We start from the raw sequence: 7,500 nt of genomic DNA, 5'->3' as shown, positions 1-7,500 counted from the left end.
AGGCCACCCAACCTGGTTAGAAATCTAATATGAAAAAAGAGGTATGTCTATCCTTATCAGTTAGTTTATTTTGTGTTCATGAACTTGGGAGTCTTTTGTTTGAGCGGGCGTGTATATAAGTATACGACCGTTTTCTACCTGCATCAGGTAGGTAGCGTTATTCCGTTTTCGGGGAGGACAGAAGGTGAGAACGATGCATGCAGTTTTTGTTGTTGCTGGTATTTTCCCCTTCAACAGCCTGACATCGACATATCATATATTGCAGGATCTTTAGCGTATACGTATTTCACGTTCTGCGAATGTTACAAACGTGAACGGAGTTTAGGAACTGGCAGAGATTCGAACGCCGACCCTCCAGGTAGAAATTTGGTTTCTAACCACTCGGCTATGGCACATCTCAGCTCACGAAAATGAACCCAACCCCCTGGTGTAAATGCACCCGTGGAACCCCCTAACGAAGCCAGAATCTTCAACTAGTTGAAGGCGGACAGTTATCTAAGAAGATGAAGAAGAATATTCAGATGTCAAAAAAAAAAAACAAGATGACTCAAGAAATAGAATATCAATATTTAATGACAGAAAGGGCAAAAACCCCTCCAGGTCCAAGACGCGGATCGTCTTTACAATAAAACACTACGACCAAATGCCGAAAGTGCCCGAGAATTTGATTTCTGGATTTTTTTTTTTTTTTTTTTTTTTTAATGTGCTTGGAAACCTTGAAAACGGCCCCTTCGGTCGGCCGGGCAATAAAACATCGCGATGAAAACTGAACTGACTGGAATGAATCAAACGCGATCCGCGCACTCAGACTCACTCCTCTCGACAGTTTTTTAAGTGTCCATAAAATAAAAACCATCCAAGCATATAGCGCGGAGGGACCTTACGGAAGCCGTTCTGGACCCCCCACTAACCCAAACCAAAACTCTCTCTGTGTGTGTGTGTGTGTGTGTGTGTGTGTGTGTGTGTGTGTGTGTGTGTGTGTGTGTGTCCCTCTGTCTCCCTCCCTCCCTCTCTCTCTCTCTCTCTCTCTTCTCCCTCTTCTCCCCCCCCCCCCATCTCTTTCCCCCACCTCTCCCGCTCTCTCCATCGTTCTCCTCACCCCCCGGGAGCAAAGATGATGATGACAGATAATAATGCGATGATTGGGGAGGTCTCCAACGAGGAGGTAGATTGGGGGGGGGGGGCGGGGGGTGGGAGTGGGAGGGGTTGGGGAGGGGAAGAGGGAGGACAGTTCACACGTACGTTCAGAGTTTAAGCTGAAACCAAAGGTGGCTTTGGTGCAAACGCCCAACAGGTAAAGTTGTTCACACTCGCTGCACTGGTCCTTTTTTCCTCCCCCCCCCCCCCCCACCCCCATCCCCCCCCCCCCCCGCCCCACCACCTCTCTTTCACTCTCTTCCCCTTCACACTTGGGGCACTTTTGCTGATTTCGTCGTTATTTTTACTACAGAAGAGAGTACTTTAGTAGCATATTACCGAGTTTTTCAAACAGGGACTAAAGAGTAAGACGCGTACGCGCGCTCGCACGCACTCAGACACAATCACACACACAGACACAAAGACACCCCCCCTCCACACACACACACACACAGAGGAAGACAGAGAAAGTTAGAGACAGTCGGGCGAGACAGACAGAAACAGACAGAAAGAGAAAGACAGGGAGACAAGGGAGACACAAGAAGGGAGGAGACAAGGCATAAAATAGAGACATAAATAGAAAAGCAGTAAGAGAGTGAAAGACATACGTGAAAAGAAAGAGAGATAGAGAAAGAAAAGCAAACTGAGAAAAAAAACAGGACATCGAAGTACATAAATGGAATGTTTTATCATTTTCTGTTGGATAGTCAGTACGCGTCTTTTCTTTTCTTTTACCCCCAACCCCCTTCTTTTTTTTTCTTTTACATTTCTATTCTTTCTTTTTTTTCTTTCTTTTCATTGCTTACGTGTTTCCGGTTCCGGTGAGTCTTGCGTACATAAACGAAGAGAAAAGGAAACGTAACTCTTTTACGACCCGCAGCTCTTTGCTTTTAACTCTTTTTGTTGTCAGCGCGATTTCTTTCTCCGACTGCTATCTGTATGCTTCTTCAAACGGGACTTCGGATCATCGCCATCGCCACACCCATACACCACACCAAACCTTCCCAAGCACAGTGTGCGTGTGCGTGCGTGCGTGTGTGTGTGTGTGTGTGTGTACTATGTGTGTGTGTGTCTGTGCGTGTGTCTGTGTATGTGTGTGTGTGTGTGTGTGAGAGAGCATGCGTGCGTGTGCGTGCGTGCACGTATGTGTGTGTGTGTGTGTGTGTGTGTGTGTGTGTGTGTGTGTGTGTGTGTGCGTGCGTGTGTGTGCATGTGTGAGTGCGTGTGCGAGTGTGTGTGTGTGTGTGTGCGCGTGCGCGCGCGTGTATGTGTGTGTCTGTGTGTGTCTGCGTGTGCGTGTGCGCGCGCGTGTGTGTGTGCGTGTGCGTCTGTGTGTGTCTGTGTACTATGTGTGTGTCTGTGTGTGTGTGTGTAAGTGCGTGCGTGCGTGTGCGTGTACGTATGTGTGTGTGTGTGTCTGTGTGTGTCTGTATATGCGAGTGCATGTGCGTGTGTGCGTGCGCGCGCGAGCGCGTGTGTGTGTGTGTTTGTGCGTGTGTGTGTGTGTGCGCGCGCGTGTTTGTGTGTGCATGCATAAGTGAGTGCGTGCGTGTGCGTGCATGTGTGTGCGTGTGTGTGTACGTGCATGTATGAGTGTGCATACATGCGTGCGTGTGTGCTTGCGTGTGTGAGTGATAGAGTGTGTGCATGTGTGTTTATCCCGCACGAATGCTCTGTATACTGCAAAACGTGTCAAAATATAAACAAAATAAGCAAACACAAAAACAAAACAAAAAACTGGCAGCGGGCAACTCGGTTGAAGCGCTCTGCGGTTAATAACGAAAGTGATTCTTTTCGGGGTTTTTTTTTTTTTTCAGATTCTTCTATTTCTTTCTTTTTTCTTTTTTCTTCCTTTTCATCCCTTCTTTCCGTTTGCTTCTTCCCGCACACACGCACACACGCGCGCGCACGCGCACACAGAGAGAGAGAGAGAGAGAGAGAGAGAGAGAGAGAGAGAGAGCGTGAGACAATGAGCTGGGAAGGAGGAGGAGGAAAGAAGGAAAGAAAGATATATATATATATATATATATATATATATATATATATATATATATATATATATACATATTGAATGAATGAAAGAAAGAAAGCAGAAGAACAAGAACAGCAATATCAAGAAGAAGAAGAAGAAGAACAACAACAACAACAAACAACAACAACTCGGGGGAATAAGAGGATAAAACAAACACAACGAACAATCCACTCACCCCCTTTCACTTCTCGGACGTTCACCGAACACTGACCACGCCCATCAAAAACCTCCACCATCTTCTTCATCCCTTGGTGCAGTTCCTCAGCCTTTCTTTCTTCAACTAGTTGGGCGGACGGGAATTTTGGTCAATCAGTGAGTGAAACGTCCCGTTGTTTTGGCCCGCAATGTCAGACCATCTATCTGTGAACAAACACTCCACGTTCTGGGCGGTTCGTTTCTTTCTTTCTTTCTTTCTTTCTTTCTGGTCTTTTCTTGTTTTCTTTCTTTCTTCCCCTCCCTGTCCCTTATTTCAGTTTTTTTTTTCTTTCTTTTTTTTCTTCCACTTTTTCGGGGTGGAGGGGTGGGGGTTGGGGGGAAGGAGGGTTCTTTCATCTTTTCTTTCATTCTTTCCCTCTCTGTCCTATATTTACTGCCCCCACCCCTTTTTTTTGTTGTTGTCGTTGTTGTCTCCTTTCATTTTCATCTCTTCTTTCGCTCTTTCCCGCTCTGTCCTGTATTTCTTTTCCTTTCTTCTTTTTTGTGTGTGACTTCCGTTCATTTTTCTTTCTTTTTTTCTGTCTCTCTTTATTTTTCCTTCTGTCTCTGTCCTATATTTCTTTTTTCCTTTTTTTTTTCCTTTCATGTCGTTCTTCTTTCACTCTCTCCCGCTCTGCCCTTCTTTCTTTCTTTCTTCTTCTTTTTTATTTTTTTGGTTTTGTTTTGTTTAATTGTTCCTTTTCTCTTTTTTCTCTGTTCTTTACCCTTCCGTCTCTGTCCTATATTTCGTTCTCATTTTTTTTTCTTTTTTTGGTCATTTTCAGTCGTTCCGTCTTCTGTTCTTTTTCGTTTCCTTTCCGTTCTTTCTTCACTTTCTATATCTTTCTCTCTTTTTCTTTTCGTTTTCTTTTCCTCTCTCTCCTTTCTTCTTGAATTCCGCAATGAAAGGAGGTAATGCCATGTTGAAGGCAGCCTGTCTTGATTGCAGAAGATTGTGTTTGTTCATCCAACCAGCCTGTGGAAAAAATAAAACATTTGAAAAGCTAAGTGACAAAACTGGATGGCTCAACTGCAATCATAATCATTGACCTCTCTCTCTCTCTCTCTCTCTCTCTCTCTCTCTCTCTCTCTCTCTTTTCTGTGTGTGTATGTGTGCGGGGGGGGGGGGGGGGACAACAAAACACATCAACGTGTATAAAGACATTACAATACAAATAAAGTGTCAGTTTTAAATCTTTAAAACATCTTCAAAAAAAATGAATACTTTCATTGCATGGTGTTCTTGCTTCTATCCAGCTGCTTACCACTCCACCCAGTGATGATTAATTCAGCCTTTCGTGCGCCAAAAGCCGATCAAGACAATCTAGCGTATGCAAGTTTGGGTCAGAAGGATAAGCCTGGAAGACAATTCAAACAATGCAAGGAATGCGCCGTGTTTTCAAGTCGCGGACACAGAGGGAGAGAAGGGAGCGAGGAGGAGGGAACGGACAGGACTCGAACCCACGACTTTGTAAAGGTCCATGGCTATGCCAGTCCATGGTTCATTGTATTTCCCACGCCATGCCGCCTTAAACAACTCACCACCAACCCTCTCTCTCTCTCTCTCTCTGATTAATTGTTCTCCAACAGTGTGTAAGCAAGGAAAATCGGCGAGTGTAAGTATGCGTGTGTATCTCTGTGTACTTGTGTGTTCGAGATATGTATGATGCCTGTGTGTGCACACACGTGTGTGTGTTTGAAGATTTTCATGTAGCAATGTTTTGTATGATTTTCATGTTTCCGTAATTGTAGTCTTTGATTCATCCATTTATGTGACTATTATTATCTTTTTGGTTTGTTCTATGTCATTTATTATTCATACTTATTTCATTTATTACAATGTGTGTATGTGTGTGTATGCGTGTGTGAGGGCATGGTGTAAAGAAGCTTCCAGCTTATCCATTTTACCCTCAATAAAACATTTGTCATTGTCATTTGTCATTCTCTCTCTCTCTCTCAGCTTAGACTTTAAAACAACGCAAGGGACTAAACCATAATATATTGGGATGGAAATAAACAGATCAGTAAAAAGTGCACCAACAAAAGTTGAATTTGGTGTTTCTAATAGTGCTGTTCACAGTTTCAGATACTGTAGTAGGAGTGAATATGCATATACTTGTCGATTGTGCAACCTGGGTAGGGAAGATGGATTGCATTTTTTTTTTTTTTTTTTTTTTTTGCTATGTTGCCCTGCTTTGAGTGACCTCAGACAAAGATTAATTCCACCTCAATATTATAACGATCCCTGTGCGCTTAGATTTAAGTTGCTCATATCGTCAAAACATGAACTTACTCAACAAAACTTGGCCACATACTTCCATGAAGCATTGAAGAGACTTCGGATCGTTATTTTGTGATTGTTGTTGAGTACTGTATTAGCCACTTCTGATTTGTGATGCCGGTTTATTGTGTCATATCAATTTCTTTATCTATAAGGGGCTTTGGCATTAATCAGAAACAAAAATCGTTATCGCTATCTTTATCGTTATCGTTCTCTCTCTCTCTCTCTCTCTCTCTCTCTCTCTCTCTCTCTCTCTCTCTCTCTCTCTCTCTCTCTTCCCTCTGTCTCCTACCCCTTTCCTCTCTATCCTTCTACTTGTCTCTCTTCTTTTCTGTTAGTGTTTATACTCTCTCTCTCTCTCTCTCTCTCTCTCTCTTAAGCACTATTTAAAAGATATAAAAGATACGTTCCTTACAACTGATGAATAAGTTTTGATTTTCATTCCAGTTTAAGCAACAGTATAAGCAACCTCCACTTCCATTTGCGCACACACGCATACGCACATATAAACACATATACGCACGCATGCACGCACGCACGCACGCACGCACACACACACACACACACACACACACACACACACACACACACACACACACACACACTAAAAAAAAAGGCATACAGGCGGGTAGACACAAAAGAAATGATTACGAGTCAGTAGTAGTGAACAAGCCTTTTTTTTCACAATACGAACGTAATGATCACGGAGATTGTCAGACGCACGTTGTTCCATAGATTTCCGATAACCAACTGATCTCGATCAAAGACACACAACTGCTGCTTTGTGCAACTCTTCACACCATCTGATCGATTGTGGCACCTGTGGTGTGTGAGAGAGAGAGAGAGAGGAGGGGAAAAAAAGGAGAAACAAAAAAGACAAGCACACCTACACACCATTTCTTCCCTCTATTTCCTGTATTATTTGATCAGCTCTGTGGACTTGGCCAACAGGCGAGGCTTACCCGGCAAATTAACGCCTGTAATTGATGTTTGGATTGCTGTGTTTGGCAATCATGTGTTGTCATAACTCTCAACTGCGTGCTCTCTCTCTCTCTCTCTCTCTCTCTCTCTCTCTCTCCCTCATTGCCTTTGTACCCATCGACAGCAGTTTTTACTCCACACCTTTATATGCCTTTATCTGTCCCCTATCGTCTGTCTGTCTGGCTGGCTGGCTGTCCATCTGGTTAATTTTTTACCTTTTGGCCGCGTTGTCGCCTACAAGGCTTCTTTATGTGCCTGCTGTCTATTGCCACCCAGAAGAAGAAAATGACGATTTTTTTCTAATGTTGCTGTTTTTGATGCCAGAACTATAGGACCATTAGTCTTATTAGTCATCCAAGCAAGATCATGCTACGAATCCTCCTCAACAGACTGAAGTCAAGGGCTGAAGAAATACTCGCCGAAGAACAAGCTGGTTTCAGAAAGGGAAGAAGGACCATTGAGCAAATATTCAGTTGGAGAATACTCATTGAGAAACACCTTCAACACCAACGCGACTTGTTCCATAACTTTATTGACTTCAAGAAAGCGTTTGAAGGGTTTGGCATGAGGGACTATGGCATGTGCTGACGGGATATGGAATCGACGAAGGCATCGTGAGCGTGATAGAAGCCCTATACAAGAATTCCAACAGTGCAGTGCTCCTCAACAACCAACTAGGGGAGTTTTTCAAAACGACCGTTGGTGTCAGACAAGGCTGTATCCTCTCTCCTGTGTTGTTTAATCTCTTCTTGGAAAGGATAATGCAGGAGGCACTGGAAAACCATGAGACTTCTATCTCCATTGGTGGCAGACGAATATGCAACCTCCGGTTTGCTGATGATATAGATCTGATGGGGGGAACGAACGAAGAACT

At 43.7% G+C, this 7,500-nt stretch overlaps 1 long non-coding RNA gene across 1 annotated transcript in view; it reads right to left on the bottom strand.

Moving 5' to 3' along the window:
- LOC143293694 (uncharacterized) overlaps positions 1-3,564 on the bottom strand; it is a 157,413-nt gene extending 153,849 nt beyond the window's left edge. The window contains exon 1 of the long non-coding RNA XR_013056796.1: positions 3,345-3,564. This is a non-coding gene — a long non-coding RNA (uncharacterized LOC143293694). The remainder of the gene's footprint in view (positions 1-3,344) is intronic.
- Positions 3,565-7,500: the final 3,936 nt, after the last annotated feature.

Source organism: Babylonia areolata, chromosome 19 (genome assembly GCF_041734735.1).
Source record: "Babylonia areolata isolate BAREFJ2019XMU chromosome 19, ASM4173473v1, whole genome shotgun sequence".
Classification (NCBI taxonomy): Eukaryota; Metazoa; Mollusca; class Gastropoda; order Neogastropoda; family Buccinidae; genus Babylonia; species Babylonia areolata.
Note: the sequence above shows the minus strand (reverse complement) of the source record. Positions and strands in the feature narration are given on the sequence as shown.